This window comes from Hibiscus syriacus, unplaced genomic scaffold (assembly GCF_006381635.1).
Source record: "Hibiscus syriacus cultivar Baekdansim isolate YM2019G1 unplaced genomic scaffold, ASM638163v2 tig00111059_pilon, whole genome shotgun sequence".
Taxonomy (NCBI): domain Eukaryota; kingdom Viridiplantae; phylum Streptophyta; class Magnoliopsida; order Malvales; family Malvaceae; genus Hibiscus; species Hibiscus syriacus.
This window is the reverse complement of record NW_024062966.1, coordinates 31954-40303: the sequence shown is the minus strand read 5'-3', so window position 1 is coordinate 40303 and position 8350 is coordinate 31954. Positions and strand designations below refer to the sequence as shown.

At 32.1% G+C, this 8350-nt stretch overlaps 1 pseudogene; it reads left to right on the top strand.

The window, feature by feature from the left end:
- The first annotated feature begins 3030 nt into the window (after positions 1-3030).
- On the top strand, positions 3031-7211 carry LOC120151539 (annotated as a pseudogene).
- The last annotated feature ends 1139 nt before the right edge of the window (positions 7212-8350 follow it).

Genomic DNA, 8350 nt, shown 5'->3' with positions numbered 1-8350 from the left:
TAGGGTAAACTATGTATTTAGTCAATTATCTATTCTCTTAATTCTATTTGATCACTGAATTATTTAAAAAAATTATACCTAACGTTGAGATGTGTTATTAGAAGATAATATCACATCGTTATTGAAAAATAAAAATTTATTATATCAATATTTCTATATATTTGTAACGATGAGTGAAAATAGATAAATGACTAAAATATAACAAAAATATAATATTAAGTATGATTTTGAGAAAAAAAAGTTAAATGGCTAAAATACAACTATAAGAATATATGAATGAGTAAATATGTAGTTTATTCAAAAGTTTTAATAAAGTGGATAAGGTTAGGTACTACTAAATACTAAAGCTTATCCAAAGTTGCCAGCTAACCAATTACTCTATCGGCGTGCTGTCTGGGGTCATATTTGTCCCCGCAAAGTCAAAAACTCTCTCTCCTTTATTTTAAGGATTACTGGCTGGCTGTCATGCATTAGGTCACAGCTCATCTCATCCACTCTGAAGTTCCAACCTCTAATTATTTATTTTTGTTTGGGTCGTTTAATTCTAAAAAATATTTTTAATTTTTTTATTTTTTAAAAATAGTTTTCATTTTCAATTTTTTAAAAATTAGAAAATATGTTTGATTAATATAAATGACAACTTGAATTCAAAATAAAAAATACTAAAAATATATTTAGTATTTAATTTTTTTAAAATAGAAATAAAAAAGAATAGTTATTAAATAATTAAATTAGATTATCATTATTAAAAATCATTACATATATTTAACATGAGTTATACAAATATAAAAAAATAAAGTTGATAAGAAATTTCATGACACAAACTTTATTTTAATTTATAATAATAATATAATGTTAATGCATATTAGATATTAATTAAATTTTAAAAATACACAAAAATATTGTTATAAGTAATAACACACAAAAGTGTTATTAACATAAAAAAATGTTCGTGGTAACTAGACTCTTAAACTTTTTAGAAAATAATTAGTATAGTCCCTGAATTTTTTTTTCGCAAAATATATTAGTTAAACTTAGAAAAAAAATTAATCTAATCTTTTGAACAATGAAATTAAATGTTAATTGTCACGACGCTTACATGACCGTTCATAAATTTACATGTCAATCTATAATATTGATGTAACAATTCATGATATTGTTGTGATAGTACTCGATGGACGATGATGTGGTAGATAGACTTAATTGACTATTTTTTAAAGTTTGAGGAATTATTAATTTTTAAAAAATTAAAAATATAAACTATAAACAATTATTAAGATTTTTAATAAATTAAATATAAAAATACTACAAAATTAAATTATTAAAAAATTAATTTAAAGATTACATTGAGTGTAAAAAAGTTTAGGAATCATATTAATTTTTTTATAAAAGTTTGAGGGTTTCAGATACCATTAAATAAAAAATATTGTTAGAATGATTTAAATATGTGTAAATTAATTTAAAAATCTAGATATAATGTTTTCTTATTTTTTGAATTTTCAAAACAAATATAATGGAAATACTGAAAACATCCTTTTTTATGTTTTCATGTTTTCACTTATTTTTTTTTCATTTAACATAAATCATTTTTTAATTTAATGAAAATACTGTAAACAAAAATTTTCATGTTTCCACTTTTTTTTTCTTCAATATTTTCTATGAAAATAAAAATAACCTGTATTTTTTTAAAATCAAGCGAACCCTTAAATTTTTAACTTATTTTTTAATTTCTAGATCCACCAGTGTCGTCTACTTTCATTTTTCCTTAAAAGGGGTATTCTCTGAAAATTTATGTTTCAACACTCTAAACTTTATTTTCTTTCATTTTAATCCTAGAATTACAAAACCCAAAAGTAGTAGAGAAAGCCGCCTGCATGTAGGGATGGGTAACCCGACTCATGCCCATCCCTACCTGCATGGCACGACATCACCACTTATACAATCATCAGCAGAGGACAACGACTCCAGCCTTCACTATAACAATGAAATATCAGAGGTGCATGTTCCACCGGTATGATATATTTGTCTTCTATCTTAAAAAAAATGGAAGCAAACTAATAATTTACAATATATGACATAACTTATTACAGTAAATACCGAAAATTTCAAATTTCGAATGATTGTACATAGTACATATTTAACTAAGATATTGAAAGCAATCGTGGACAAATCCTAATTAGCCAATGCTCACATAGGACAATGTTATTTTACCTACTCAATAGAATGAGTAGGGCATTGCTGGACAGTATGGAGTTAGAGTTTATGCCAAAAATAAGTGGATCGTAATAAAGTTTTATATGCTTAGCCTTAATCTCCATCTTTGATTTGTCCATTAATTTAATTAAGTATACAAAACAAGACAAAAAACGTGCGTTGGAGGATAATTTTCTTTATTCAATGCCCAAGTGTATAGTTGCTTTGGTTTATCAACCTACTTCCCTACTAATCCACGAGGGGGAAAAAACTTAATCAAGATAATAATTAAGTTCATTTTCTTGTAATTTAATTAAAATGTATCGTTTAATTATTGAAATATTTATTTTATTTTATAGAATTTATTTCATAATCACTAGACTTTCTAAATCGTTCTAAAGAGAAAAAAAAAACAAAATCTATGTAGAAATTAATAATTAAATCGGAAATTGAAATCTAGAATTACTCAACTTATATTTTAGAAGGAGAAAAAGGAAATAAAATAAGTAGTGAAATGGAAAAGGGTATTTACGTAAAACAATAGGAGCTTAATTCAAAAAAAAAAAGGAGAAAACCATGGTTAAAAAGGTAACCCAAGTAAAGACGGCAACTTTCAATATTATAAAAAAAAATTAGTTAATCTTTATTCTCATATAAAATGAGGTAAAGGGAGGTAGAAAAGTAGACTGTCCCTAACGTCAGGTTAAGAGCAACTTTCGTAGAATACCTCCAAATTATAAAATACCTTCCGTAAGATTTGATCTCATAACCGCAAGATTAAGAGATTTATATTTTACCAACTGAACTGGATGATCATTTAATATTATAATTAACAAAAATATATAAATAAACTGTATATAGTTTTTTTTCTCCGATTTTCTTTTCACATTTTGAATTCATTCAGTCCAACACATCTTCCCTTTTCTTCTTCGCTCTTCTTTCCTCACGCGTTCTTTCTCTCTTTCTACTATATCTCTTCTTTCAACTTTAACCAACTTTTTACTCATTTCCTTTCATACAGGAAAACAGCCCCTCGTCGGCCGTCGGTTTTCTTTTTCAAACTGCCGTGACGTACAAGTAAGTGACTCTCCTACGGAATTTTTGATCGGTTGCACCGTCGTTTTGTTTGCGTCTACTTGTTGTTATTTGATCTTCTGTTAATTTGACTCACCGTCGTTTTTTTATTTGGCTGCTTAGAAATTGCGGGAAGAATAAAATAAATCGATGATTTTTTAGGAAAAAAAATTATTCTCCACTCTCTCAAAAAAGAATCGTTTATTTTGGTTACGTTAATCGGATAGCGTTTACTAGTTTAATATTTATAATTTCAATTAATGATAAGATAAAATGAAATCAGTTATTATATCATTTTTCCTGCTGAGATTCTTGCGTGATTTTTCCCATTAGCTTCTTACTTTTTTTTGGGTTCATATATTTTTACTGTATTGATTTTTTGTGCGAATTTTGAGTCCAGATTTCGATTTTTCTGTTTGATTTCATTTGCTTGTTTATGGCATTAGCACAATTCATTATTTCACACACACACACACACACACACACATATATATATATATATATATATATATATATACGCGGCAAAATTACCTGTGATGAAAATAAGTTGCGGGTCTGTTTTTGCTAAGAATAGGAAAGACTAAAAATCAAGGATTCATTTGTACTTATCTCAACATTATTATTTATTTATTGTTATCTTGTTTACTTTGCTGTATTGCTTCCTCGATCGGATTGGTTGATTAATATGAATGAGCTCCACTAATTAATATCTTTTTGTCTGCAGATCTTTGAACGTTTTAATCCAAGCAGTTTCTTGTACTGTGGGTTTTTGTTTGTATGCTTTCGTCTAATAAAAGTTTTCATGGGGTCAAGGTCGTGTGCAAATTTTTTACATTTGGTCTCTGGGGATCTACTTGATATTCCTCAAACTCCAAGAGCTCTTCCTCGGGTAATGACTGTTCCTGGGATCATCTCTGACATGGATTCTTGTAGCAGTAATGATGGGGATTCAGATGTAACTTCATCTGGTTGTAGAGAACTCAAAATTATGGTAGTAAACATGTTACCTTTGCATGCTAAAAGAGATGTGGAAACTTCTAAATGGCGCTTCAGCTGGGATGAGGATGCACTTTTTCTAAATCTGAAGGATGGATTTTCTCCTGAAACAGAGGTCGTATATGTAGGCTCTCTCAAGGTTGATATAGATGTGATTGAACAGGAAGAAGTTACCCAAAAACTGTTAGAAGATTTTAATTGTGTTCCTACATTTCTTCCTAATGATTTGCAGAAGAAGTTCTATCTTGGGTTCTGTAAACAGCATCTGTGGCCTCTTTTCCACTACATGCTGCCCATGTTTCCTGACCATGGTGATAGATTTGACCGTAGTCTATGGCAAGCATACGTTTCTGCTAATAAAATATTTGCTGACAAGGTTATGGAAGTAATCAATCCAGATGATGATTATGTTTGGATTCATGATTATCACCTGATGGTTCTTCCCACATTTTTGAGGAAACGCTTCCACAGAATCAAGCTTGGATTTTTCCTCCACAGCCCTTTCCCTTCATCAGAAATATATCGAACATTGCCTGTTCGGGACGAGATTCTTAGGGGACTGCTGAATTGTGATCTAATTGGTTTTCATACGTTTGATTATGCACGCATTTCTTGTCTTGCTGCAGTAGGATGCTGGGCCTTGATTATGAATCTAAAAGAGGACATATTGGTCTTGATTACTTTGGTCGCACAGTTTTTATTAAAATTCTTCCGGTAGGAGTTCATATGGGTAGACTTGAATCAGTGTTGAATCTTGCCTCCACTGCTGCCAAGGTCAAAGAGATTCAGAAGCAGTTTGAAGGGAAAAAAATGATTCTTGGCGTAGATGACATGGATATTTTCAAAGGCATCAGTCTTAAACTACTGGCTATGGAACAGCTGTTACAGCAGCATCCAGGCTTGCAGGGTAAGATAGTCCTGGTTCAGATTGTGAATCCGGCAAGGGGTTTTGGAAAGGATGTCCAGGAAGCTAAGAAGGAGACTTACATGACTGCTAAAAAGATCAATGATGTCTATGGTTCTCCCAAATATCAGCCGGTGGTTTTGATTGATCGTCCTGTTCCCCGTTATGAGAAATCTGCCTATTATGCACTAGCAGAATGTTGCATAGTAAATGCTGTGAGGGATGGAATGAATCTGGTTCCTTACAAGTATATTGTTTGTCGGCAGGGAACTCCTGGCATGGATGAGGCACTCGGTGTAAACCCAGATTCTCCTCGGACAAGCATGCTTGTTGTTTCTGAGTTCATTGGTTGCTCACCATCTTTAAGTGGAGCAATAAGGGTAAACCCTTGGGATATTGATGCCGTGGCTGAGGCTTTAAATACAGCCATTACCATGCCTGAGTCAGAGAAGCAATTGCGACATGAGACACACTACCGATATGTCAGTACTCATGATGTGGCATATTGGGCTCGCAGCTTTGCTATGGACTTGGATAGAGCATGCCAAGATCATTTTAATAAACGCTGCTGGGGGATTGGTTTTGGCCTTAGTTTCAGAGTAGTGTCTCTTTCTCCATGTTTTAGGAGGCTTTCTATTGATCACATTGTTTCAGCATATAAACGATCAAACAGAAGAGCAATATTTCTGGACTATGATGGCACTGTTGTTCCGGAAGCTTCCATTGTTAAATCTCCTAGCCCTGAAGTCATCTCTATCATCAAGGCCCTCTCTGATGATCCTAAGAACATTGTGTTTATTGTTAGTGGGAGAGGGAGAACTTCACTTAGTGAGTGGCTTGCTCCGTGCGAGAAGCTGGGAATAGCTGCTGAACATGGGTACTTCATAAGGTACACTTACTAAGATTTTTAATATATGGCCGGTAACGATTCTAAATGCCTAAAATAAACTCAGGTCATTTTCTGTTCTGCAGATGGACTAAGGACTCTGAATGGGAAACCAGCCCTGTTGGTGCTGACCTTGAATGGAAAAAGATCGTGGAACCTGTTATGATGCAGTATAGAGAAGCAACAGATGGCTCCAGCATAGAGCCTAAGGAGAGTGCTTTGGTATGGCACCATCAAGATGCGGACCCTGATTTTGGATCATGCCAAGCTAAGGAATTGCTAGATCATCTGGAAAGTGTTCTTGCAAATGAACCAGCAGTTGTTAATAGAGGCCAGCATATTGTTGAAGTTAAGCCACAGGTATGACAAAAGTGATTCTCCTCTAGATGCTGCCTCCCCACCTCTCTCATATTTATGTGTTATATAGTTAATTCAAACGTCTTCCTGATCACTATTCTCTTTCATTCAGGGAGTTAGCAAAGGGCGTATTTCAGAAAAGGTTCTGTCGAGAATGGTCAATGGTGGGGAGCCACCTGATTTTGTGATGTGTGTTGGAGATGATAAATCTGACGAAGATATGTTTCAAAGCATATTAACTTCACTATCTAATCCATCCTTGCCCGTAGCTCCAGAAATCTTTGCATGCACTGTCGGGCCAAAGCCTAGCAAAGCTAAGTATTTCCTTGATGACACTGCGGATGTTTTGAAGTTACTTAAAGGTCTTGCAACTGCTACAATTTCAAAGCCTAGGTTCCTGCCTCATATTCAGGTTTCTTTTGAGAGTAATGCTTGACATAGATGGCGGCTGGCTTAAAATTTATTTACCAGTTCTACACATTGGAGTGTCCGATTTGCTTCGAGGGATTCCCTTGAATGAGAAAAACCTCAATCGTAATTTAAATGAAGTGTTGTTGGTACTTTACAGATACGATTCTAATGGGATACCCGACAAGAGAAATGGTTAGAAGGTTAAATGCTCGTCATTATCATTATTGTAAATGATAATGAAATTATGCATTTTTCTGGTGTTTGCAAAAATGGGGTGGGATGAGTTCTTAGTTCTCACATGTTTATAATGGTATTTACTGATTAGAGGCACAGTTGACTTGTATAGATACATTGTTTTCCAATACAAATTGCCGATTTGATTACAAGTCATCCATTTTTTTTTTTTTTGAGTTTTATGTTAAGCCCAAGATTGGTCGAGAAGTAGTGCATAGAGGGGTAAACGGGTCATTCGGATCATGTATGGGTTGGGTCTTTTTGGGTTGGATAATTTTGGGTTTAGATTAAATTCGGTTTAATTTTATTCGGATTTGATCTTGTTCAGATCTAGTTTAGGTGTACGTTGAATCAGATCGGGTCATGTATCGGGTCGGGTGATTGTTGAATTGGTTGTTTTCCGGTTTGGATTAATATCAGATCGGTTGATTTTTGTATTAGGTTAATATCGGGTCGGGTCAATATTAAATCGGTTGATTTTTTGGTCGAGTTAATACTGGATATGTTAGATTTTAGGTTGGTCAATATCGGATTGATTGCTTTTCGATTTAGGTCAACTTTTAGATCAGGTCAATTCGAGTTAAATTGATATAAGAAGTGTTCTATAATCTTTAGATGGAAGCTTGAAATAGAAAAAGAGCTAATTTACAAGTTTTGAGAATTGTGGGACACTTTTGCATAAATGTGTTATTTGATGTGTTCGATGCTGAATTTTAATATTTAAATGTTGGAATTTTAAGTTGGGTTGATGATTAATGATTAATGTGCAAATTTGAATAAGGTGATGGAATTCGAGTACTCTTAATAGTTGAGACTTAATTTTGAGATATTAAAAGTGATGATATTATTTTGTTAAAAAAAGTACAATACTGGAAAATTTATTAGCATATTGAATTTTGGAGTCATATTAAGATGAAATCAAATTGCAATTTATAAAGGTGGGAGGTTGAATTCAAAGAGTAAAAAAGTTTAGGATGAAATTACAAGTTTTCTAATGTTAAGGTATGGAATTGAATATGTTATTAAAGTGCTGGAAATTGTAGTTATTAATGTGAAATGATCATAATAATAAATTGTCATTATGAATTAAATGGAAAAGTTTATATGAATTCTAAAAAGAATTCATAATTAGTAACTTGATTGTAAAGATAAAAAAAGTTTAAGGGTTGATGAAAATAAATATTTATGAAATTGAATGATTATTTTTAGAAGTTTGAAATTATAATGGAACAATGAATTAGTTTTATATCGATTAAGTATCTATTTTTATTTTTATTTTTTATAGACTTTTATAT